Source organism: Ochotona princeps, chromosome 26 (genome assembly GCF_030435755.1).
Source record: "Ochotona princeps isolate mOchPri1 chromosome 26, mOchPri1.hap1, whole genome shotgun sequence".
Classification (NCBI taxonomy): domain Eukaryota; kingdom Metazoa; phylum Chordata; class Mammalia; order Lagomorpha; family Ochotonidae; genus Ochotona; species Ochotona princeps.
Genome location: NC_080857.1, coordinates 29,859,416 through 29,884,164, shown reverse-complemented (window position 1 = coordinate 29,884,164; position 24,749 = coordinate 29,859,416). Strand labels below are relative to the sequence as shown.

Here is a 24,749-nt window from a genome sequence, read left to right as displayed (position 1 = left end):
ACTAAGGAGCTGGAGTTAGGGGCTATTCGGCGTCCATCACTTCCATCAGAAGAACTGCCTAATGGGGGGCTGTTAGACTCAGCCTGCTCCCGGTCTTAACGCATCTGTGGGTGATATTTACAATGCTGGTTTCTGGCTAATAAACCTCTAACCAGCCTAAGCTAAAAGACAGGACACAAAATGACTAATATTGGAAATAAAAGAGGAAACATCATCACAGAGCACATGGATATTAAAAAGACAATATGGAGATTATAAACAGCTCTAAACCCGCAAATGTGGTAACCCAGACCAAACGGACCCATTCCTTCAAAGATAGAACTAGCCAAACACACACTGACTTGGCCAAACTCTATGAAAGAAAGTGCATAAGTAACTTTCCCAAAACCACATCACCAGATTCACATGGGCTCCTAGTGAACTCCTCCCAGTGTTCTAGGAATGACCATCGTTTTACTCTTTGTTTCCGAAGATACAGCACAGGGGATACTACTTAAATGGCTCCATAGAACCAGTATTCGCTATAAAACCACCCAACAAAATATTGTAAGTTGAAACCAAGAATGTATACAAAGAATTACCAATTACCACTAGTTGGGATTTATTCCAAGTATGCACGCCTGATGAACATTTGAATTTCAGTTGACATAATCATTCATGACATTAACAGGCTACAAAGCAAAACCACGTGCTCATATCAATAGGTTTAGAAAAAGCCTTTGACAAAGTCGATAAAAAATCAGGAGCCTACAAATAGAGGAAACTCACCATGCACTTGTGAAAACAAAGTAAAATTAAAGACTAATGTTTCAACATAAATGTAATTCACCAAAACTTATTTAATACTCAATAAACAGTATAAAAATGAGAGAACAAGTTGATCTATCAAATGAAAAACTTAAAAATCCGTCTTTACTCTCCCCCTCCCATGAGTAAAGTTCAAATGGCTTTATAAGCATGTTCTACATGACCTTCAAATTGACACTCCTTGTTTTATGCAGGTAATTCTATACAAAGGAAAGAAAATAAATTGTCGCAGCTTATTTGCAAGGTTTGATTAACCTTCATGCTTGAGGAATTAGACAATAAAGCTATCTTTCTTATGGTCAGAACTAAAAAATATATAACCAAAACAGTGCAGCAATGTGCAAATTGAATAAAATTTTATAAAAAGATGATTTTAAAATATATTTATATACTTTACCATGGTCACCGATTTGGGGACAAGGTCTAGATGATCAATTTATTATGCAGACATAAAGTTTAACATCTATCAATTATTAAAAATCCTATGTAGGAATATACACAAGGTACAACCTTTTGAAAAATTTATACTCACAACCTACGCAGTTCCCACGACTGGGGGACCATTACAGTTACAATTACAGTTTCAATACTGTTCAATACAGTTCAATACTGCAATGGTAAATGCCTGCTCTTATGCGTGAGGCCTGGGCCTGTGGTGGGCTGGCTGAGCCAGGCCACAGCATCCATTGGTTCATGTGAGGTATGGGGCTGACGTGGAACTGATCAAGCTCCCTCCACCAGTATATGTTGTGTTGGCTGTACCGGTGACGGATTGAACCTGAGCCTGTACTAGCTGGTGTGCACAAGACTCAAGTCTGAGGTCACCCCAGGCAAGGTTTCTTGGGAGGCACTCTTGGATTAGACCACTGGACTCAGACCTGGCCACAGGGAAAAGCACAGGATGTGTGACCCGACCTTGGAGTGCGTGTACCAGGAATGGGCCTTCTCTGTTACCAATGCCTGTGCAGTGAGCAGCATGTCCAGATGCACACGGGGCACATGATGGCCAACAGGGGATGTCAAGTGCCCCATCAAAGGATGGAAATGAGAGCACGTTGGACAACTCTCTCGGCCAAGCTTTGCAGCATGTTCCTGGGTCTGAGGATGCACTAACATGGACTTGTCAACCAGTAGACCTTAGAGTGATTTTCTCATCCATGCAGAGCAATGAAACCAGCAACTTCTCAGAACTATCCAAACCACTCAACACAGCTGGAACACTCTTCCCCACATAGGGATCTCTAAAGCTTTATCCAATGACCATCCCCCATCCCCCAGTGCTGATGTAGTTTCACAGCAAGAGGCAGCCCCCTCCCCCTCCTCCCCTGCAGACACAACAACCCGCCTACCTTTGTCCAGACCTGAACCTCCCCAGCCTAATCAGAGGCCCACATGGGCATGCATCCCTCAACTATGTAAATAACATTAAGAAAAAAATAAAAACAAAAACAAAAGAAACTGTTATGGTTTGCAAACGATGTTGCTATCTACACAGAAACCTGACAGGACAGAAGAGCTAGAGTGCTCCGGAATGCTACTGAATTCACGTTCAATTTATAAAAATAAGTAGCACTCCTCTAGAACCTAAAAATCTTTCAGAAAAATTCTCATGTCTCCACTCCCTTTCAGAAGAGTCCCAACGTACGAGGCTTTTAAGAATAACTGGAACTGAAATTGGGCAGAAAGTTCAGGAGAAAATGACAAGTTTTTAACAATTGTGCGTTTATTTATTAAAGAGACAGAGCTCTTCCCATCGGCTGATTTGATCCTCAATGCCCTCAACCACTAAGGCAGACCAAAGGCAGGAGAGCAAAATTTAACGTTGGCCTCTGCTGTCGGGGTTGAGGACCTGAGTTCTCAAGCATCACCTGCCGTCTCCCAGGAAACACACAGGCAGGAGGCTGGAGTGAGCAGGAAAGGCAGGACTCGAACACAAGCCCGCCAGTGCAGGAGAGGGATGGCTTCACTGAGGACGCAACCACCAGGCCAAGTGCCAGTCTTATTGTGAAAGCTCAGAAGAACACACAGGAAATCTTCAGAAAGACAGTGCATGCTACAATGACCCATTGTGGCAGAGCTGGACCACTCCCCAGAAGTCATTCTGTCATGCAAGGTGAACTCGGTCAAAATTCCAGTAAGCGCTTCACGGTCCCTCATCAACTGATTCTTAAAGTCACATGAAAAGACCTAAACCCACCAGCACTGTTTTGAAAGAGAAAAAGAAATAGGAAAGAGGAGAGAAAAAGAAGGGATGTTCTCATCTTCTGCGTATCAAGGTATGAACGTATCATAGCTTAACCAGCATGTCGGTGAGTAGATGCAGGGATGCTACAATGGACGCAGGCACCTGTGAGGATTCAGCAGTACTGCTGTTCCCACTCCACCATGCTAACGCAGTGGACCAAGTGACTGAGCGGTGAGAACGGCCGGGAGGCTCAGCAAAGAGTCACAGCATAACCGGCTAGCCAGTGGAACAGGACAAAAGCAAATCTCTTCACTCGTGCTGTGCATAAACAGCAATAAAGAATAAGCACGAACAGAAAACTTTACCAAAAATGGAAGCATGTTGTTTTTAGATATAAATTCAGAAAAAAATAAAATTGGAATCACTCTGGTTACATTACAATTAAAAGCCCATAGTTGACAAGGGTAAGTGGAAACCAAGTCACGGAAAAGCTGCGGACTACAAGCAACCAGAGGGAAAAACACCTCTCCACACTAATAACAACAAGAAAATTCAACAGAAAAAGAGGGAAAATACAATGAATGATTCTTATAACTAGAAACGTGTCTGGCCAACAGACATAAACAGATTCTGTTCTTTCTTCCAAGTGAGGACCACTATGAGATATTTATGTTGTTTTAGACTGGAAAAAAATAAACGTTGGATGTTCTCAGATGAGGATATCGAAAAAGCAACAACACATGGACATCTAGGCTTGTGAAGCAACGTGGCATTTTCCGGTAGACGACCCAATCCCCTTCAGAAAGTCATCGCCTCACTCTCAGACTTGTGCAGAAGGAGATAAGACAGGGGCTGTTCAACACAGCAACGCCCATACATTCAGACAGTTGACAAATCACAGTTCACTCATATAACAAAAGCCTACATACATGGCAGCTAAAGGAACTGAACTCGAGTTTCAACCCAACTAAATCTGCAAACACATTGGGAAGACACGACTTGAAAAACGTACATTGAGCACAACTGTCGGAGTCAGGAGGTTGGCAAATTGGCTCCCCTTCAAGCAAGAACAAAATCAGACAAAACTCACAATCATTTCAGAGTTTTGCAAACCAACTGAAAATAAACCCAGAGGTCTTTATCCATGAGATACTGCTTGTACTTGGACGTGACTGAGGACAGTGGGGGTTTTGTTGCATGCCTGACTGGGGCTCTGCCTGTACCTGAGTGGTCCCAAGTCTGTCGCCAAGAGTGGGGCTCCCTGGGAAAACAGGTATCTTCACTCTTGATGACTTGATTAACCCCCACTCAGAGATGGTGTCAGCGCAGACAGAACTTGGTGTGAAGCAAATTGGAAACGAGCTTCTCAGGAAGCCTCAAGTCACTGTGCTGTTAATCAAGATAGAGCAGATCTCCACAGCAGCCAGAGATTTCACAGAATCGTTTGGAAGTTAAAAATGTATGGAGAAGGCCTGGAGAGATAGCTTAGCGGCTGAAGTCCTTGCCTTGAATGCACCGAGATCCCATATGGGCACCGGCTCTAATCCCGGCAGCTCCACTTCCCATCCAGCTCCCTGCTTGTGGCCTGGGAAAGCAGTTGAGGACGGCCCAAAGCCTTGGGACCCTGCACCCATGAGGGAGACCTGGAAGAAGCTCCTGGTCCCTGGCTTTGGATCGGCTCAGCTCCAGCTGTTGTGGCTGCTTGGGGGTTGAACCACCAGACAGAAGATCTTCCTCTGTCACTCCTCCTCTCTGTATATCTCCCTTTCCAATAAAAATAATAAATGTGTGTGTGTGTGTGTGTTTTAAGGCATGGAGTGGCTGTGTGCCTCAAGAGGGATACAGATAATCTAGGTCGGTGGGTGTTTATGTATCTGCACACATGTGAGGCAAACCTGGGATGGCTCAATGGGAAGAAAAATTGAAAGAAGGCTTGAAAACTTCCTGAATTTTTGTGGTTCATCAGAAGGTTAAAGCTTAAGATACTTAAGATATGTATACAGCCAACATTATCTGTCCTCTAAACTATCCATATACAAGGAGATGCTTAGAAAGTTGAAATGAAAAATCAAAACAGTACTAAAGCAACATTAGTAACCATATGCACGGGTAAGACACATGATTCACATAGTGTCAGAAAAGTCACTAAAAACAAAAGCAAAATAAAAACTCAAACAGCAAAAACTGTTAAACTGTCACATTCTAGAGCTGTTACACTATATTAAACAAACATCTAATTTTTTTAAATTAAAGTTTTAAAGAACATTTATTATTTTTATTGGAAAGGCATATTTTACAGAGAGGAGATACAAAGAGAAAGGTCTGCCTGCTGGTTCACTCCCCAAATGGTATCAACGGCCAGAGCTGAATTGATTCAAAGTCAGGAGCCAGAAGCCCCTTCTGGGTCCCCCACGCAGGTGTAGGGTCCCAAAACACAGATACGGAATGTTGTGTGCTTGGAGGTGGAGGATTAGCCAGTTGATCAATGCATTGGCCCCTCTGCCTGTCTCTTGAATACATTTTTTAAAAATTACAAAGGTCCCAATGCAATGGCTCAATGGCTAAATCCTTGCCTGGCGTGCACTGGGATCTCACGTTGGTACCAGTTCCTGCCCCACTGTTCCACCTCCCACCCAACTCCCTGCTTGGGGCCTGGGAAAGCAGTGGAGGACAGCCCAAAAATGATACCTTTGTTACTACACTGAAAACTACTCTTCATTATACTTTTTAAAAAAGATTTATTTATTTTTATTGCAAAGTCAGATATACAGAGAGGAGGAAAGACAGAGAGGGAGATATTCCTTCTGTCAATCCATTCTCCAAGTGGGCGCAACAGCCAGAGCTGAGCCAATCCAAAGCCAGGAGCCAGGAACTTCTTCCGGGTCTCCTATGCAGGTGCAGGGTCCCAAGGCTTGGGGCTGTCCTCCAATGCTTTCACAGGTCACAAGCAGGGAGCTGGATGGGAAGCAGGGCTGCCGGGATTAGAACCGGCATCTTTATGGGAACCTGGTATGTTCAGGCGATGACTAAAGCCATTAGGCAATCACGCCGGGCCCTCTTTATTATACTTTTAAAGAGGCATAGTTTATGTTTAGCAAAGAAACACATTAGTCAGATTTCCCCTCCAGGTGGCTATAAAGCTGTTTCTTGGATGCACCATGCGGTGCTGAAGTAAGCAAGTTCTGCTGGCCAGCGCAGCCAGGCACCTCTGTAAAGGGTACCATTTGGCAGCAGACACTGTGGCTTGCATCGCTTCTTAGCCCATCCTGCAGTCCAGTCTTGCTCTGTGTCTCACTCTGACAACCACCCAACTCCTTGAACTAGGCCAAACTTTCTGTCTGGAACTCCCTGGCAACCCGAGCGTACTGCTGCTGCTTTCCTGGCCCTCCATTCTCCATCTCTCTCAGAACCTTCCTGCTGGGCTTCCCCAAAACACACCTGCGTCCACCCCGGGCGGGCAGCACTGTGACTGTGGGTGCTTTATTCACAAGGTGGTTGCTTCCTTAGCCTCTCCTTGTCACACACATACCTGCCCTCACCCTGTAGCTTTAGTTCTAGAGTTTCTACTTTTTCCCTTCCCATGGATCAGTGCTGACCTAATGGAATCACTATGATCTTATTTTTATTAGTTTAAAATACACAGCAGATGTAGCAAAGCAAGGGTACTTAATTCACCAAGAGCTGGCAAAGGGTCCTGAATTACAAAGAACATGTGAAATTCACTAAACAACCAACAGACAATGAATTTTAAAGATTAAGCATATCCTGGAAGCCAAACAGGAACTTTAATGCTGACAGTTTTGAGAAATAACCTAAGAAATCGCTAACATAGAAGATGCAATGCTGCGCCCGTGTGTTAAGAGTTGTGTCTTTTACTTTCCAAATCTTAGTATGTTTTCTATCTCCAGGAACCTTACAATGCGAGGAAAGGATGCCCCTTCAACAGTCAACTGACTTCTCCAGAAGGGAAGCCCTGTAGGACTGCTGGGGAGCACCTGTCACTTGCAAACCCACCTATCTAGATAATGCTCCAAGGCCAAGCGAGTGCTCGCCTGGCTGTAACTCATCCAGGACTGGTTACAAGACACCAGAGATAACGTGCCTCTGGGCTATGATTCAAACTAACCACACCGAAATTTGTAGTGTGAGCTTTGGGGATGATTCCAACCAGGGGGTCCTGCACGTCTTTCCCTCCCCCACAGAGGCCTGGCACAGCTCTGGGCTATCTTTTATTTTTTCCCATTTTTTAAATTACTATCATCATTTTATGATACAGTTCCATAGGCCCTGGGATTTCCCTTACCTACCCAAGCCCCACTGAGTTCTCCCATCTCATTACAATAGCATAGTTCCTCAGACGCAGTCATAAGTCCATCATTGTGGGCATGGACAATATATCATTGTCAAGACACATCCAACAGTTTCACTGGGAGTGCATCCTCGATCCGGAAGTAGAGATGCACACTGCACTGTATCCTTACACCTGAACATGTCAATCTCCACCACACAGTCACTATACATCCCCCAAGTGAAAAGCCACAAAACAAAACCAACAACAGGAACAAAAACAGAAATCTACAATGCCAGGAAATTAAACAACATGCCATTGGATATGATAGTCTCCATTACACAGTTACAATACATTCCCTTAAATGAAAAGTGACAAAATAAATTCAACAACAGGGAGAAAAAAATCGAAACTTAGAACACTATGAAGTTAAGTAACATGATACTGGATGACTAATGTGTTGCTGAAGAAATTAAAAAATGTAATCAAGAATGTTCTTGAAGAAAATGATGCTTTGTATGATCTATGAGTCAGTGAAGAGTTTAATAAGAAATGAGAAAAAAAAAGGTGTTTTGAAGAAATGAAACTAAAAACAAAAACCTTAAAATCCATGAGATACGGTTTCTGCTGATCTTTGTTGGTGAGATGCATCTCCTGTAGGCAACAAATAGATGGGTTTGTGATTTTAATCCAGTCTACTAATCTGTGATGTTTGAGTGATGAGTGTCAGCCATTTACATTCAGGGTTAATATAAATAAGTGGTAATTTGGTCCTGTCATTTAACAATGGGTTGTTCATTGATTTAGTCTTTAGTTTTTTCTTTTTGTTTGTTTGTTTTGTTTTATTTTGTTTACTGGGATGTTCTTCACATTTGCCTTTGGTTTTGATGGATTATATTCCTTTGCTCTGTCTAAAGAACATCTTTAAGTATCATTCGTTAACTATGGTTTGGAAGAGGCATATTCTTTTAACTTTTCTTTAGCGTGGAAGAATTTTATTTCATTTTCAAAGACAAAGGAAAACTTTGCTGGGTACGTTATCCTGGGCCGTCCTCGACTGCTACCCCAGACCACAAACAGGGAGCTGGATGGGAAGCAGGGCTGCCAGGATTAGAACCGGTGCAAGCAAGGTGAGGACTTGAGCCGCTGAGCTACTGCGCCAGGCCCTAATTTCTGAAATTTTGTCATTTCAAAATGTTATGTTAATGCAGTATTACCATTTGAAATTTGTTGGTCTGATTTCTTGAGTTCACAAAAAAAAAATCCTGTGAATTCTCTCAAGTTGTTGCATATATTAATAATCGTCCACTGTTAGATCATTTTTTCTGAGCCGCACTCTGTGATTTCTTCATTTATTTCTTGAAAAACAGTTATTTTTGTCTATCACAAATACAACTGGCGCGAACATCTGAGTACAGTTTTTGCGCAAACATATGATTTTACTTCTATGGGATAAAAGTAAGAGAGTGACAATCGCTAGAGCCTGGGATTATTGCGTGTCTAGTTTCACGGAAGCCACCATTTCACAGGGAAAGCAATGAGAGACCTAGCATCTCGATTTTCTTGCTAGCATATGATGTCACTGCTAATTATTTCAGCCATTTGATTGGCGTAGTGGTAGCTGCTGCGGTTTTAATTTGTATTTCTCTGATGACCAACAATGTCAATTGGACACATCCTTTTTGGTGAAATGACTACTCATGTCTTTGTGCGTTTTCGAATTGAACTGGTTTTGGTTTTGAGAGTTCCTTGTGTAGTTTAGATGTTAATTCTTTCCCAGAATGTGGTTTAAACATAGTTTCCCCTCATCCTGTAGTTTGCTTTTTCTTCATGTTCACATAGTATGGTTCAATCATATTTTAAGGTATTTGTTGCCTCCATGTGGCCCATAGCAGCAGATGGAACCATCATTTCAAACTCTCTCCTCCCATCTCCTCCTCTCCTATGGCACCTGTGACAGACACTATATGTAGCTGCTTTTCTAAAACCTTGTAGAGATAGTTGATACTGAAGTCAGAATTTAGCCTCTGAGAAGTAAAGAAAAATATGTGGACAACATCTGAGCCAATTTTGCCTGTTGAAAAGCAGGAAAGACTCTTGTTACGCCGGCTGTTCCTAGTTTTACGAGGACAGAATGCTTAGAGTTGTGACAGGCACTTTGTGAACTGAAGAGACGGATAACGATGTGAGTCTAACACCTTCAAATTGTGGTTCGTTTTGTCCCTGTGTCTCCAGAGTATAACACCTCTAAACTTCTTACTAAACAGTGAATGACATACACATTTACACTGATGGATTTCCTATGACTTGCAGCCCAAAGCATTCCTCGGATAATCCCAGGAACTAAGGTTCAGTAGCAGAGTTAACATGCCTTTTCCTGGGATCTTTTCCCCGGTCCCTACTCATTGCTTCAGTGAAAGCCAACCAACACGTCTGCTGTCACTGTCTGCTCATGTCTCTCTTCATAAATGAATTAGGCTTTTGCTTTGAGGGTCAATTTGACCCAGGTCAATGTGACAAAATGCAATGGCAAGTAGAATAACTAAATAAGTGGCTTGCTAAAGCAAAAAATGATTGCCTTGTATATAAAAGTAAAAGAAATACTCTCAGTAAGTCGTAACTGAAAGCAAACATTGATTTTGCAACATTGCCTCATTAGAATAAGGCCACCAAAAATAAAATGTTCCTTTTGCTGAAAGTGCATTAATGAACATGGACCAGAAGCCAGATTTAAAATAATGATCTCATTAAATATTTACAGCACAGCAGCAAGATTTTGCAAACAGTTGCAACTTTACAAAAACACTCCTAACATATCTACAATGGAAATGCTCAAAAATACTCATCTGCAAGCTGCTGAATTTTTGTTTCTTATCAGGAAGCAACCTGCATCTAACAAAATAAGTCTCTGGCTGACTTCAAGTTTGACATTTCAGAAGAGGACTTTTGTGTTGTTTAAAGAAATAGAAAAATGACAGTAGGAGTCCATGACTGTGGGGAAAACATTGTGGGCCAAAGCCATCCTCGGGTCACACAATCGCAAGACCTCCAAAGGGACAAAAACATCAAGACTGAATCCACGAGCTTCCTTAGATACAAACATCTCTCTACGCTTAGCTGTCACTCATTTAACCTTTGAAAAGTTATTGCTTTAATGTGAATCGTGCTATCTATGTTTCATAGAATCTAGAAGCTTCAGAGACCAGAAAAAGTACTCTTGTTTTCAGGATAATGGCTTGTGATTGCTGAGCTGTGGTCACTCCTGAAAGCCTGAAAGCTAAAACACCGGTGTGAGCCTGGCCCCGTGCTGTGAATTGACTTAAGGAAATCAACATCTGTGAGTGCTTTTCTCCTACAACTCATACACAGATGACCTTTCTGCATCCATGTCGAAGCATCTGGGTTAGAGTCCTGGCTGCTTCTGATTCCAGCGTCCCGCCAACGCGCACCCGGGCAGGCGGTGTGCGATGCCTGAGCTTCCTGCCAACGCGCACCCTGGGAAAGATTATGCCAATGTCTGAGAGGCTGGGTCCTTGCTGTTCACAAAGGAGACCCAGAACTGACTTGGCCCAACCCCAGATGTTGTGGGCATTTGGGGAGTGAACCAGCAAAATCAGATTTCTGGTTTTCAAATGCAGAAATCAGGTAAAAACTCAAAAAGTCCACAAAAAAAGAGTTAAAAGAGAAATTTATTTTGGTCCAAAGATATTTTGAAATCCATATTATAAATGTTTTTCAAAAAGTTCATGGAAATGTGTATTATTAAAAAAAATAGCCTGAATGGATTTCTAAAAAATTGCACCAAAATTAATTTATATGTAAATTTTATTTTCGATGAACTTTTCAAGGTACCCTTGTATGTTGACTTTTTTTCTTAAGGATGTATTTATTTTTATTGGAAAGGCAGATTTACAGAGAGAAGGAGAGATAGAAAGATCTTCCATTCATTGGTTCATGCCACACACAGCCGCAATGACAGGAGCTGAGCTGATCCAAAGCCAGGAGCCCAGAACTTCTTCCGGGTCTCCCACTCGGGTGCAGGGTCCCCAGGTTTTGGGCTGTCCTTGACTGCTTTCTCAGGCCACAAGCAGGGAGCTGGATGGGAAGTGGGGCTGCCGGGACACAAATCGGCACCAGTTTGGGATACTGGCTTGTGCAAGGTGAGGATTTAGCCATACAGCCATCTTGCGGGGCCCAAATGTTCATTTTCTGCATAACTGGTTCAAGCCACGTGGTGGAAGGAGACGGCTCTAATTCAAGTGCTAGCTGTCACTCAGCCATCATGAGCTCACTTCGGAGGAAGTTGGGCAGTGACTAACCAGCCAGCTCATGAAAGGCAGAACCATGGATTTTAGCTTTGCTAGGAAATTTCCTAACACGCCAAATGGCCTGTTTGTGTCTTAATGTTAGGAACAGCCCCTAAAATAGCATTTCTTACAAAAATAACACTCTTCCTACTCCAAGTATCTTGGCATATAAATGCTATTCTAAGCATCTCAGAAAGATAAACCAGCCAGGGCTATTTATAACAAGACTACCATGTCGTGGCCCGAGACAGCCTAGCTTGGGCCGCCAAGCAGGAAGCAAGGGTACCACGCCAAGCCTGAGCCACAGGGCAAGGAGCAAGTTTTCTTAGAGCCCACGGAGCACTTGGAGCTGGCTGCCAAGGCTCAGGCCGTGGGAACGGGGAACGCACAAAGGTGTCTTTTGTCAGAGGTTTTTTGTTTTTGTTTTTTTAAGGACTGGATGATAAGGCCAAAGTGGTCCGCCTGAATTATTTTAGTTCCTTTGGCTTGACCTTCACAGCAAGTAAGAAGCCACGGACAAATGACAAATATATATATATATATATATATCCTAAAAACTGTGGAGTAGCCTTTGTTCATTGTTTCTTTTTTTTTTTCCAGGACTTATTTTTATTGGAAAGTCAGCTATACAGAGAGGGGAGACAGAGAGGAAGATCTTCCATCCAATGGTTCACTCCCCAAATGGCTGCAATGGTTGCAGCTGAACCGATCCGAAACCAGGAGCCAGGAGTTTCTTCTGGGTCTCCTATGCGAGGGCAGGGTCCTAAGGCTTTGGGCTGTCCTTGACTGTTTTCCCAGGCCAGAAACAGCGAGCTGGGTGGAAAGCAGGGCCTCCAGGATTAGAACCGCCGTCCATATGGGATCCCAGCGCATGCAAGGCGAGGACTTTAGCCACTAGGCTACTGTGTCGGAACTGATAAACATGTTTTTAAAATACAGCATCATGTGCTCATCAAGAGTCAGAACAGGGACCCGGGACTCTGCATTTTAATGACTTGCTAGAAATTTTCATGTACAAATAAGCTTAAGCATACAGCCATGGTTGCAAAGCAGTAGTATCTAGTCCTTTTTGGCTCTTGACTTTAATAGTCAATTCAAAAAGCAAGGCCCAGCGTCTGGATCAGTTGGACAAGGGCTTTTGGACTTCCCTTGACAGTGACGGATAGGACTGGTGAGATACGCCAAAACAACATGGCCGTGGCGTCCTCTTGGCTGAACTGTGTCACTTACTGGACAGAAGGATACACTCCCTGACGATTTCCACATTTGCCATGTTGGGGTCGGGTTCTATCAGTCTGAGCTCCTTGTCACCAAGGGAGACCATGTGATCCTTCCTCTCTGCCTTCAACCCTCTCACTGCGAGATGAATATGCTAGCACCAACCACGTGCCTGCAGGGACTTCACAGAAAAAATTAAACCTGTGGGAAAATGGAAATAAAATCTAAGTGTTTCGGGGCACAAAAATATTGAAATTTGGGCATAACTTCTTTTGTAACGTGCAATTTTCATAAACTGCTTTAAGACCCAGGTTGGGGTTGTTAAGCAGGGTGAAAAAGAGGGCCCCAAACAGGTGTTAATATTAATCATCACTGTTAATAATTTCACATTTTCACTGTAAGAAATCACGCTGATCTAAGGAAGAGAAACTGCCCACCCAGCTGACCTCTGGGGAATTGCTTCCAGGTCAAGTTCACCCACAGCCTGACTCTCTCCTCTTGCCAGGGACGGCTCCAAGTTCCCAGTTCTACAGGATCCTATAGAACTTTCCAGAGCATCTATCCAGACGTACCTAAAATGACTGTGAATGTTACAAATCTTCCTCCTTTTACGTTTAAAAGGTTGGGGGTTATTTTATTTTTAATAAAGATAATTTGTTTTTCTTTTTCAATCTAGGTCAAAAAAAAAATTTCAATAAGGTTTGGGAGGTGGTCAGAGCCTTTACAATGAAGCAAAAATGAAATTCTGCTGCCCTCAGACCCAAAGGCAGTTACAATCCACCTGACAAAGGGTGTCTATTTCCATGGCCCCTGTCGCCATGGTAGCCGAGTAGCACTCCTTCCAGAACAATCAAGCAACACAGCTGTGATCTGCAGCCTTCCTTTATAAAAGCTTTGCTCTTGAAGAAATGGGACACTTTGCATTTGTTTGTTTACCTAAAAACAGCCATGAAAATTCTTCACTGCAGACAACGGCCAGGACACACTACCTAATTGTGCTAAGAGCAGAATCTTCTCCTGCCTTCTTCGTATCACTTAGAGAAGCATTTCTATTTCTTTTTTTTTTTTTTAAGATTCATTTTTTTAATTACAAAGTCAGATATACAGAGAGGAAGAGGGACAGAGAGGAAGATCTTCCGTCCGATGATTCACTCCGAAGTGACTGCAATGGACGGAGCTGAGCTGAGCTGAAGGCAGGAGCCAGGAGCCTTGTCCAGGTCTCCCACGCAGGTGCAGGGCCCCAAGGCTTTGGGCCGTCCTTGACTGCTTTCCCAGGTCACAAGCAGGGAGCTGGATGGGAGGCAGGCTTCCAGGAGTAGAACCAGCGTCCATATAGGATTCCAGTGCTGGCAAAGATGAGGACTTTAGTCGCTAGGCTATCACACCAGGCCCACATTTCTTTCTTTCTTTCTTTCTTTCTTTCTTTCTTTCTTTCTTTCTTTCTTTCTTTCTTTCTTTCTTTCTTTCTTTCTCTCTCTCTCTCTCTCTCTCTCTCTCTCTCTCTCTCTCTCTCTCTCTCTCTTTCTTTCTTTCTTTCTAGCATTTCTGATAAAAACCAGACAACAGACAGAAGTGGCTTTGAACTTGGCTTTGAACTCCATTTTAGGGTTCTTCTACAGCAAATAAATTAAGAAAAAGTAAAGTGAAGAAAAGGGATAGTAATGACTTGACTTTATGGCCACCTTTTTACTAATTTGCATTGATGATTGTATTGACAATGAAACACAAGATTCCTGCCAATTCCCAATATCCCAGTGAACTCAAACGCAGACATATAAAGCTGATGGAGGTTCAGATTGGTTCGTTCTTGATAAAAATTTATTTGATATGAGGAGCCTTAAAAATATTTATATTTTTTTAGTCAGATTACTTCCTTTTAAGAAATCTAGTTTAAGAAGATAACTTATAAAGCCTTACAAATTAGGGTACTCAACGAAGTACTATTTAAAACACCAAAGCAGACACATGTTACAGAGACTGTGTCAGTAAATAATGGAAAGGTTATGGGCATCTTTATGTTGTCAATAAAAACAGTGTTTATGGGGACGATTTCATAACTTAGCAGGGGCTGCGTGTGTGGCGTAGCACGTTAGGCCAATGCCTGTGACACCCGCACCCCACATGGGCGCCAGTTCACAAACCAGCTGCCTTCCTTCCAATCCAGCTCCCTGATGATGCAGTAGGAAAAGCAGTCCATGACTGACCAGGTGCTTGGGCCTTGCAGCACGTTGGAGACCTCAAGGAAGACCTTGGCTCTGGGCTTCAGCTGAGCTCTGGCCATTACAGCTTTCTGGGGAGTGCGCCACCAGGTGGAAGGTATTTGCTCTCTCTGTAACTCTTTGAAATACATATTTTTTTAAAAATAAGAACGTATATACCCATACATAAATGATTTATTACATAAACATAATATAAACATATAATATAATTAATGTATAAAAACTATATAACAACTACAGAAAAATTATCACAGCAAATGTTAGAAAGCACTTTGAAATTTAAGTATCGGTTATCCATAGGTAGATGCCTTATAGATGAGTGATTTTGTCTTTTATTTGAAAGATCTTCAAAAAGTTCATGGAAAAATCATGCTATAGGAAAAACCATGGAATTTTAAACCATTTTGCCCAGAAAACTTCTTGTTTAATACCATTTCCAGAAGCAACCTGGAGAGCCCTCACACACATCTGTTCAACAATACAAAGCCACGTGTCATTACGTTTTTTCATTTTCTCCTATTCTTTTTCATTTTATCCTGTTTCTAAAATAAAACTGCATTGTATTTTACTTCACTATTTACATATTGGCTGAATATAATTTTGACTTGTACACATACTTACCAACCTTGCAAATGCCTATCGATTACTACGTGCTAGGAGCAATTCTTTATAAAAACTATTTGAATAGGGCCTGGCGCGGCAGCCTACTGGCTAAAGTCCTTGCCTTGCACGTGCCAGGATCCCATATGGATGCTGGTTTGTATCCCAGCTGTTCCACTTCCCATTCAGTTCCCTCCTTGTGACCTGGGAGAGCAGTCAAGGATGGCCCAAAGCCTTGGGACCCTGTATCCACATGGCAAACCCAGAGGAGGCTCCTGGCTCCCGGCTTCGGATTGGTTCAGCTCCAACCATCGCAGCTATGTGGGGAACGAATCGGCGGACGGAAGATCTTCCTCTTTGTCTCTCCTCCTCTCTGTATATCTGACTTTTGAATAAAAATGAAAGAAATAAATACATGTTTAGCAAAATGATCTGAGTAGCATAGAGAAAGAAAGAAAGAGAGAGATACAAAGATAGACAAGCCGGCTCACTCCTTAAATGCCTTGAACCCAGTGCAGAGCTCTCACATGGACGGCAGGAACCCAGTACCTTCAGGCATGACCTTGCAGCACGTGCAGCGGCAGAGAGCTGGAGCTGGGATGGAGGCAGCTAGAGGATCTGACGTGGGATGTGGCCAAACACATAGTTTTTACTTGGTTCTTGATTGATCTCTTCCTTTAGGAGTTAACATATCGAAAGAAAAACATTTTGAAATATGTTTTCTTAATGATGATCAAACAAGAATATCATAGCACTTCCTTCCTCAAATGATGACAGCACGCTGTGCAGGGCCCAGAGAGTGAGGGTGCTTCAGAATGTTCGCACAAAGTGTGATTGCCTGATGAGTTTATTTTGCTGCAAATTCTTAAAACATCCGTGCATAGCAGGGTCTTCAAAATCTTTGGAGATGCAGTCAGCGGTACTCGTTAGAGTTCTCTTACGATCTGTCACTGACCTCCTGGGACAGCCTCTCTACATGCAGACCTGGCTCACAGCCTCCCCTTTGCGGAACCACAGGCTGCTCGGCAGGTTCTGCCCCGTCCAGGCCTTCCACATGTCCCCAGTTCTGGGGGCCGCCTTACCCATGACCTCTGTCATTGCAGAGAAGAGGAATTCCTCCCGCTCCCTGGACTCACATGCTGTTGTACTCTCTTGGGACACGCGTTCTTCCCTCCACTCAGGGTCCTGGCCTGCCCTATCTCTCCGTCAGCCGCACAGTTCTATGATCTCAAGGCCAAAGTCCTCTCGTCTTCTTCCCTTCGTGGCATCGTTTTCTCTTGCATAAAGGTTCACCAAATTTTATTTACTCAGTCAAAATGAATGTGTTGAACCAACCAAAGCAAATGGAAGCATTGTGGCCACAGGGAAAGAGCCATGATCCTTTACAAAAATAACATATACTCATGGGGGCTGGTGGGATGGCACAGTGGGCTAAGGCTCAGCCTGCAGCTCCAGTATCCCTGATGAGTGCAGGTTTGTGTCTTGGCTGCTCGACTTCTGATCCAGCTCTCTGCTTAGGACCTGGGAAAACAGCAGAGGATGGCTCAAGTCCTTGGGACCCTGTATCCATGTCGGAGAAACAGAGGAGGATCCTGGCTCTAGGCTTCAGTGGGCTCAGCTTTGGCCGTTGGGAAAATCTCTCCCTCCTTGTCTCTTCTGTTTGTATCTCTGCCTTTCATATAAAATTAAAACGAACTTGTTAAAAAAGTTACTCTTAATTTCAAGTGAGTAGTATCTGATGCTTCATGAGAAACACAACAATCTGTTTCTACCAAAGAAGCTCAAATGTAATCACAGAGCATGCAATTCAGCAGTACTTAAACGCACTGTGAGGATACGAGTGGAAAATTCTACGGATCTCCGGCAAGCCTATGGTTAAAGTGAATGGTCACAGACAATGTATTTAGTCCTGTCTGGGTCCACTGGAGGGAATTTCTAAGCCATACTGCACTTATTTGCCTGATAGAAACCTTGCTTGTGTGGGCAAGAGAAAGGAATAATAACTTGATTTACAATTATGAGAGTGACATCTTGGTTCCTGGTTGGTATTAAAAAGATAATTGCCAAGATACTTAGTGACATGCTGTGTTGATGTTTGATTCTGCCAGCCATTCTCCCTAAGATTTTCTTATTAGATAATAAACAAAGGTTTATCTAAACTCAATTTCATGTCCCGTTTCTACAAAAAAAAAAAAAAAATCACTAATTGGAATCCACCTTTTGCTTCTTTAACTGAATAAACACATCAATTAGTAAGTTTCCAAAGGCAACATTAATTTTCCCAAGTTAACATCATAACTTTCTATTTAGACATCTTCACATGACAGGCATGACACTGGAAATGATTCAAATACATATTGAACTGTTATTTTTCAAAGGATTTTCTTTTAAATGTTGATAAAGCCAAAAGAAGTATAGTTAGAAAAACGTCTCTGTTCCCCCAAAACTTTAATATTCATTTTGCTAAGAATCTCTCACTGTAAGGTTGAATGTCACAAAAGTTGGCTTTTTATCACAATTTCTGAAAACTCTCTTTGTTTCCCCATCCAGGGAAACAAGTTAGGAAACTGCATTCGTTTCTCTTTCTGCGCTCACTCCTTAGCAGGTCCTTTGAGCAACGCTTTTATCTGCCCTCTTCGGTTTCAGGTAGTTGCCCTTATTAGTGAGAAAAGCGTTTTTGTTTTTTTTTGTCTGTGGTGGAAGGAAGCCGATGACCCATCTGATTGGCTAGGCTCTGCCTTTCTATTTTGGTCAAAGCCAAACTCCTTCCTCTGAAGAGTACCCTGGTGTTCGGACTGTCTTTGTGTAATGCTTACCACCTGGGACTGTGCTTTGGATTTCTTTTATGTATAAATATTAAGTGAACAAATTTCACGCACGTCAAAATACAGAATTAGGATACAGGGATGCTGTCTGCTCTGCCCACCTCCTGCCTACATCCCCACCCACCCTTCTCCTACCTTTTTTCTTTCTCTGTTTTTTTAATGATTTTGTAGAATGGCAAAATTCCATTCGATTTTGCAATCATAGGCTTAACACACCCTTAGATAAAGATATACAGTAAGTAGAAAATTAAGAAAAAAGCTCTGCTGTTCCTCAGGAGTACGAACAAAAACTGTAAACAAAATTCAAGTCCTAGCATGTCAAACTCACTCATATATTTAATAGTCCGAGTGTTAGTTACTACAGAGCAGGGAAAATATATAATGTTTGTATATATATATACATTTTTTTGGACTGGCTTGCTTCACTAAGCATAATCATTTCCAGTTGCATCTATTGAGTCCATTCTTTTTCATGGCTGAGTAGTAATCTGTAGTGAACACCCATCACGTGCTCGTTATCCAGTCATCATATTAACTGATTAAGACATCTGAGTTGGGCCCGGCGGTGTGGCCTAGAGGCTAAAGTCCTCGCCTTGAAAGCCCCGGGATCCCATATGGGTTCTAATCCCGGCAGCTCCACTTCCCATCCAGCTCCCTGCTTGTGGCCTGGGAAAGCAGTCGAGGACGGCCCAATGCATTGGGACACTGCACCCGCGTGGGAGACCCGGAAGAGGTTCCCAGGTTCCCGGCTTCGGATCGGCGCGCACCAGCCGTTGTAGTCACTTGGGGAGTGAAACATCATTGGACGGAAGATCCTCCTCTCTGTCACTCCTCCTCTGTGTATATCTGGCTGTAATAAAATGAATAAATCTTAAAAAAAAAAAAAAAAGACATCTGAGTTGATTCCAGGTCTTAGATATCATGGCTTGAGCTGGAGTCCAGCTAACATTCTCATATGCTGATTGAGTTTCATTGGAATAAACTCCCATGAATGCAAAGGCTAGGTCATATGGTTAGATCTACTTTTCAGATCTCTGTAGAGTCTCCATATTCTCTTCCAGAATGGTTGCATTCAATCAACAGAAGGTACAGGTAACTTTCCCCCACATCCTCTCCAGCATTTATTGTCTTCTGAGTTCTATATGATAACTCTTCTAACTTGGGTGAAGTGAAACCTCCAGTGTTTTTTTTTTTTTTAGTTTCTCTGATTGTCATTTTTTTTTCCATATGTCTGTTGGCCAGTTGAATTTCATCCCTTGAAAAACGCCCTCTCATGCTCCTTGTCCTTTTCTTAAGTGGATTGTTTGTGTTGCTGCTGTTGAGTGTCTTGAGCTCTTCAGAGATCCTAACTACCAATTCTCTCTAGCTGCGTAGTTTGCAACGATCCCTCCCACTCTGCTGGTTGCCCCTTCGCTTCGCTGATGGTTTCCTTTGCCGTGCAGAAGTTTTACCTTAATGTAATCCCGTCTGTTTATGTTTTTCTCTCATGCGTATGCTTCTAGGGTCTTTTGCAAGGAGTCTACGTACGCCTATGTAAAGGTTTACAAACATCGGAAGATGTAGATGGAGCACAGGCCTACGTAGTCAGCAGGGGCAGGATGCGGCAAGTCGTGGTCTGCCTCACCAGTGTGCCAGCCAGCGCACACACTGCTCAGCACAATGTTCTGGTTGCTGGACAAACCCCACAGAAACGGGGTGCATGCAGGGTCTAGAAAAGTAAAGTTGGAACCCACAGTATCTTTTCATGGTGTAGTCCTGCATGCTGCAAGACTGGGGCATCCGCGGGGTCAACATGCAAGACAAATTTTTGTAGTCAAAAGTGACCGAAAATGAGAGGTCATTTTGAAATCAGTTAGTTCCTCACACTAAGGGTTTCATAAGAGCTTCGAATACTGCTTCCTTCCAGCTCGGTAGCTCTCTGATTCTGCCCTTTCATCAGAGGTAGTAACAAGCAAGCGATCTCAAGGATTGCCTTTTCTAACACTACAGCAAACTGGAAAAATGCAGTCAGAATAGCCCATCATTTTGTCAATGGATTACAATAGCTTTTTTGGTAAAGTATTACCAGTCAAGCTTTCAGAGTGATTTAAAAAGAGCTCTATCTGGGATGTGCACCAAGGATCCATTTGTGATGCAGTCAAGCCACCACACGGAATGTCATCCTACATCAAATGGCAGGTTGAATTCCAGTTGCTCTGTTCCCGATTAATGTGCCCGGGATGGCAGCAGAAGATGGTATGAGTGCCTGGGTCCCTGCCACCCCTTTGGAGCTCTGGGCTCCTGGGCTTGGGCTGGGCCAGATATGGCTCATGCAGGCCTTTGGGGAGTACACCAACATAGGAGAGAAATACTGCCCCCTCTTTTCTTCTCCGTCTTAGTTCTAACTGCACTTTACCTGTGCATTTGGAGCTGTTGAGTCATGCTGCTTTTATCTTCTTGGTCTACGCATCATTCCGCTGGAGCAGATCTGAATATGTAGCAAGAGGAAACCCACTTGAACCTGTTCCAGCTGGAATTCTGCTGTCATCTACATCAACAAAATGGAAGATACTGGAAACACACGATTTTTGTTGGCCAAAATTGCTACATATTTTTATCTCATCATGGCAAATATAAATGTGTTTTGCCAGCTGAGGAGCTAAACCAGAATATCTTGACAGGCAATGGGGATAACTTCTCTTCTTTTTTTTCAAGTAAAAAAGAAAACAAAACTTGTTCACTTATCATCTAAGACAAAGTAACCAACAAAGGTTTTTTTTTTTTTCACTTAAAGTTTTGAGAATAAGAAGGAAACACCGTAAATTAATAATAGAAGCACATCTATAAAACTGATATTATAATTCATGGTGTGAGAAAGCGAAGGATAAAATTTTTTATTGTGTCTTCTGAGCAGAGATTCAACTCCCAAGCAGTGCAAATGCCTGGAGATAAAAAGTGTAAATTTTGAGTCTGGGTTCAGTTCTGCCGTCAGCCCTTCTCTAGATATTGTTCAGTCACTTTCTTCCCACATAGAGAAAAAGCTTACAAAATGTCAACAGGGGTAACAGAATTTTGGAGACAGAAATCAGACAGAAACGGATGTGCAGGATGGGACTTAAGCATTATAAAATGTAAAACTCATCCTGTCCAATCTTTTTTTTTTTAAGATTTATTTATTTTTATTACAAAGTCAGATATATACACAGAGGAGGAGAGTCAGAGAGAAAGATCTTCCGTCCAATGATGTTTCACTCCCCAAGTGACTACAACGGCCGGTGCTGCGCCGATCTGAAGCCGGGAACTAGGAACCTCTTCCGGGTCTCCCACGCGGGTGCAGGGTCCCAAAGCTTTGAGCCGTCCTTGACTGCTTTCCCAGGCCACAAGCAGGGAGCTGGATGGGAAGTGGAGCTGCCGGGATTAGAACCGGCGCCCATATGGGGCCCCGGGGCGTTCAAGGCGAGGACTTTAGCCGCCAGGCCCATCCTATCCAATCTTATTTTTATTTTACAACATGAAATAAAATGATTCCGATTCTTCTCCCACCTAACCATACAGCATCTCAAACAAATTGTGTTCCAAAACAAACTCTTTTTGGGGCCAGATAGTATTTTTAGCTCCATGTTGGCCATATGGTCTCAACTACAATCACTCAGCTCTGTCCTTGAGTCCCCAAGCAAGCCAAAGACAATCTGTAAGCAGATGAGCGAATGGCCACATTCCATGAAGACTGTACTTTTATAAAACAGGCAGTAGTGTAACAGCATCAAACATAATAAAATAATTAAGAAAATTTAATCAGGAAAGTACAAAACTTGTACCATGACAACTATGCAATATTGTTGAAGCAAAACAAATTAGACTTCAATAAATGGAGATACATCTTATGTCCATGAGTTGAAAAACAATATTATTAAGAAAGCAATATTCCTTAGCTACAGAGTCCATGCGATGATTAGCTATTTGTCAAACATTAGAAAACTGAGCTTCAAATATTCATATGGAAATACCAGCGATCCAGACTAGCCCAAACAATATTCAGAATGAACAGCAAAGTGGGAGGGCTCACATTTTTGGGGTTTTCATTCAGCATAAAGCTACAGTATTCAAGATGACTGGGCATTAGTGTAAAGCTAAGCATACTAAACATATAAAACAGTAAGACAATATTCATAGCCTAGAAATAAACCCTCCCCTGCATTTATGGTCCACTGGTTTTTAAAACAAGATTTATTCACTTTTATTTGAAAGGCAGCCTTTAGAGATAGAGGAGGAGGAGAGAGATTTTCCATCTACTGGTTCACTTCCCAAATGGCTGCAATGACCAGAGTTGAGCTGATCTGGATCTGGGAGCCAGGAGCTTCTTGCTGGTCTCTCCTGTGAGTGCAGAGGCCCAAGGACTTAGGGCATCCTCTGCTTCTTTCCTGGGCCATAAGCAGTGATTTGAAGTGGAGCAGCCAGGACATGAACTGTTCCCATAGCAGATACCGCTGCTGCAGGTGGCGGATTAATGTGCTATGCTATGGCATCTACTTGGATCAATTGGTTTTCGACCAGACTGATAAGTTAATTCAACGAGAAAAGAAGTCATGTTAACATCTGAACACACAAATACAAAAGAAAGAAGTCCTACATCACACAGCAAATTCAAAATGTGGCTCCAAATGGTTCAATAAGTCAACAGGCCGATTCCTGTTCCAGATTCTTACGTAGTAATCTGTACCTCTTTACTCCACAACTGAAATCACCAAAGTATATTAAACGTCCTCAAAAACTGATTTTGGGGGAAAAAAATCCCTCAAGGGATCCTGCCACTCCACTGCTGCCATCCTGGCGAGAGGTGGTACTATCCTCTTGGCAAGACCTTTCCCTCCTTCCGTCTGACTCCCCTCCAGCAACCTGAACCAATCCGAGAAGCCTTGCAGGAGGGCGTGCGCCTGCACCACCTTCCAACAGGTGTCCACTTGGCTGAGTTCTCTGCCGTCCAGCTCTCTGCTGTCCCTCCCCTTCTCAGCGATTATTCCTCATGTCCATGATTGCCTCACCTGTTATTGTAACTTTTCCTCCCCCTACCACATGTCTGATTTCTCTTATGCTGCTCCTTTTGCCTTTTTCTTGTCCTCTGATTTTGCTTTGTGAAAGTACTTATTCAAGATGTGGCGAGCCAAAAAAAAAGAGCTCCTGTATCTTCCGGTGCACTGCGTTGCCCACAGCAGCCAGAGCCAGGACAAACCAAGACCTCAGTCTCTCCCAGGAGTGGAAGGAACTCACTCACCACAGCGATCGCAGCTGCTCCCAGGGTCTACGCTGCCAGACAACTAGAATCAGGAGCTCCAGCCAAGTGTTGAATCCCAGAGCTCCATGAGGCGATACAGGCATCTTACCTGCTGAGCCCAATGCCTGCCTGTTTCTTCTTATCCCCATGGTAACAACACTCGGCAGCATGTAATATCATTTACATACACATCATGGTTCCTCATCCCCGCCATTTCCCTCTAGCAGAATGTAGTATGGTGGAGGCAGGAATCTAGGTTTTGTTCACTAATGTGTCTTAAACAGTACCAGACACATAAGTGAATTTTTTTTTTGAATAAGTAAACCAGATAGACAGACATCCACCTACCTATATGAAGGTACATCAAGAAGTTTGTGGAAAATGGACTGAAAAGATAAACTTGTTTTGGTGAAAGAAAATGTTGGAATTCATGAAGTTCATGCAAAATGTAACACGAAACAAGTTTCATGATTTTCAAAAATGTTTCGCACCACAATAAATTTATCTTTTTGAAAATGTGTTTACACATATTTATTTTGCATCTGAAAGTCACAAAAAGAAGGAGAGGGGAGGAGAGGAGAGAGAGAGAGATCTTCCATCTATTGGTTTACTCCCCAAATAGCTGTAATGGCTGAAGTTGAACCAATCTCAAGCCAGAAGCATCTTCTGGGGCTGCCACGTGGGTGCAGCAACCCAAGGCTTTGCTCTGTCCTCTGCTGCTTTCCCAGGCCACAAGCTGGGAGCTGGAGCAGAAACAGAGCAGCCAGAACATGAACTACTGCCCACATAGGGTGCCAAGTGCCACAGGCAAAAGAAAGCTTAGCCTACTATGCCACAGTGCTCCATAATCTTTTAAGCCATTAATAATCTTTTTTTTTCCATTCCATTTTCCAGGCAGCTTTTGAAGAATTCTTGTGATTAAGTGAAATCTCAACACTCTCACAATCATAATTTCAAATGTCACACCGTTTGATTAGAGGTCGCACTGTGATCACCAGGTATCTAGGCTGGTTTCCAATAATCAGGGATTAGCGTCTGAAGAATTCAAA

At 42.8% G+C, this 24,749-nt stretch overlaps 1 protein-coding gene across 2 annotated transcripts in view; it reads right to left on the bottom strand.

Moving 5' to 3' along the window:
• The window catches only part of RTN1 (reticulon 1), a 187,830-nt gene that overhangs the window by 30,806 nt on the left and 132,275 nt on the right, over positions 1-24,749 (bottom strand). The window lies entirely within an intron of this gene.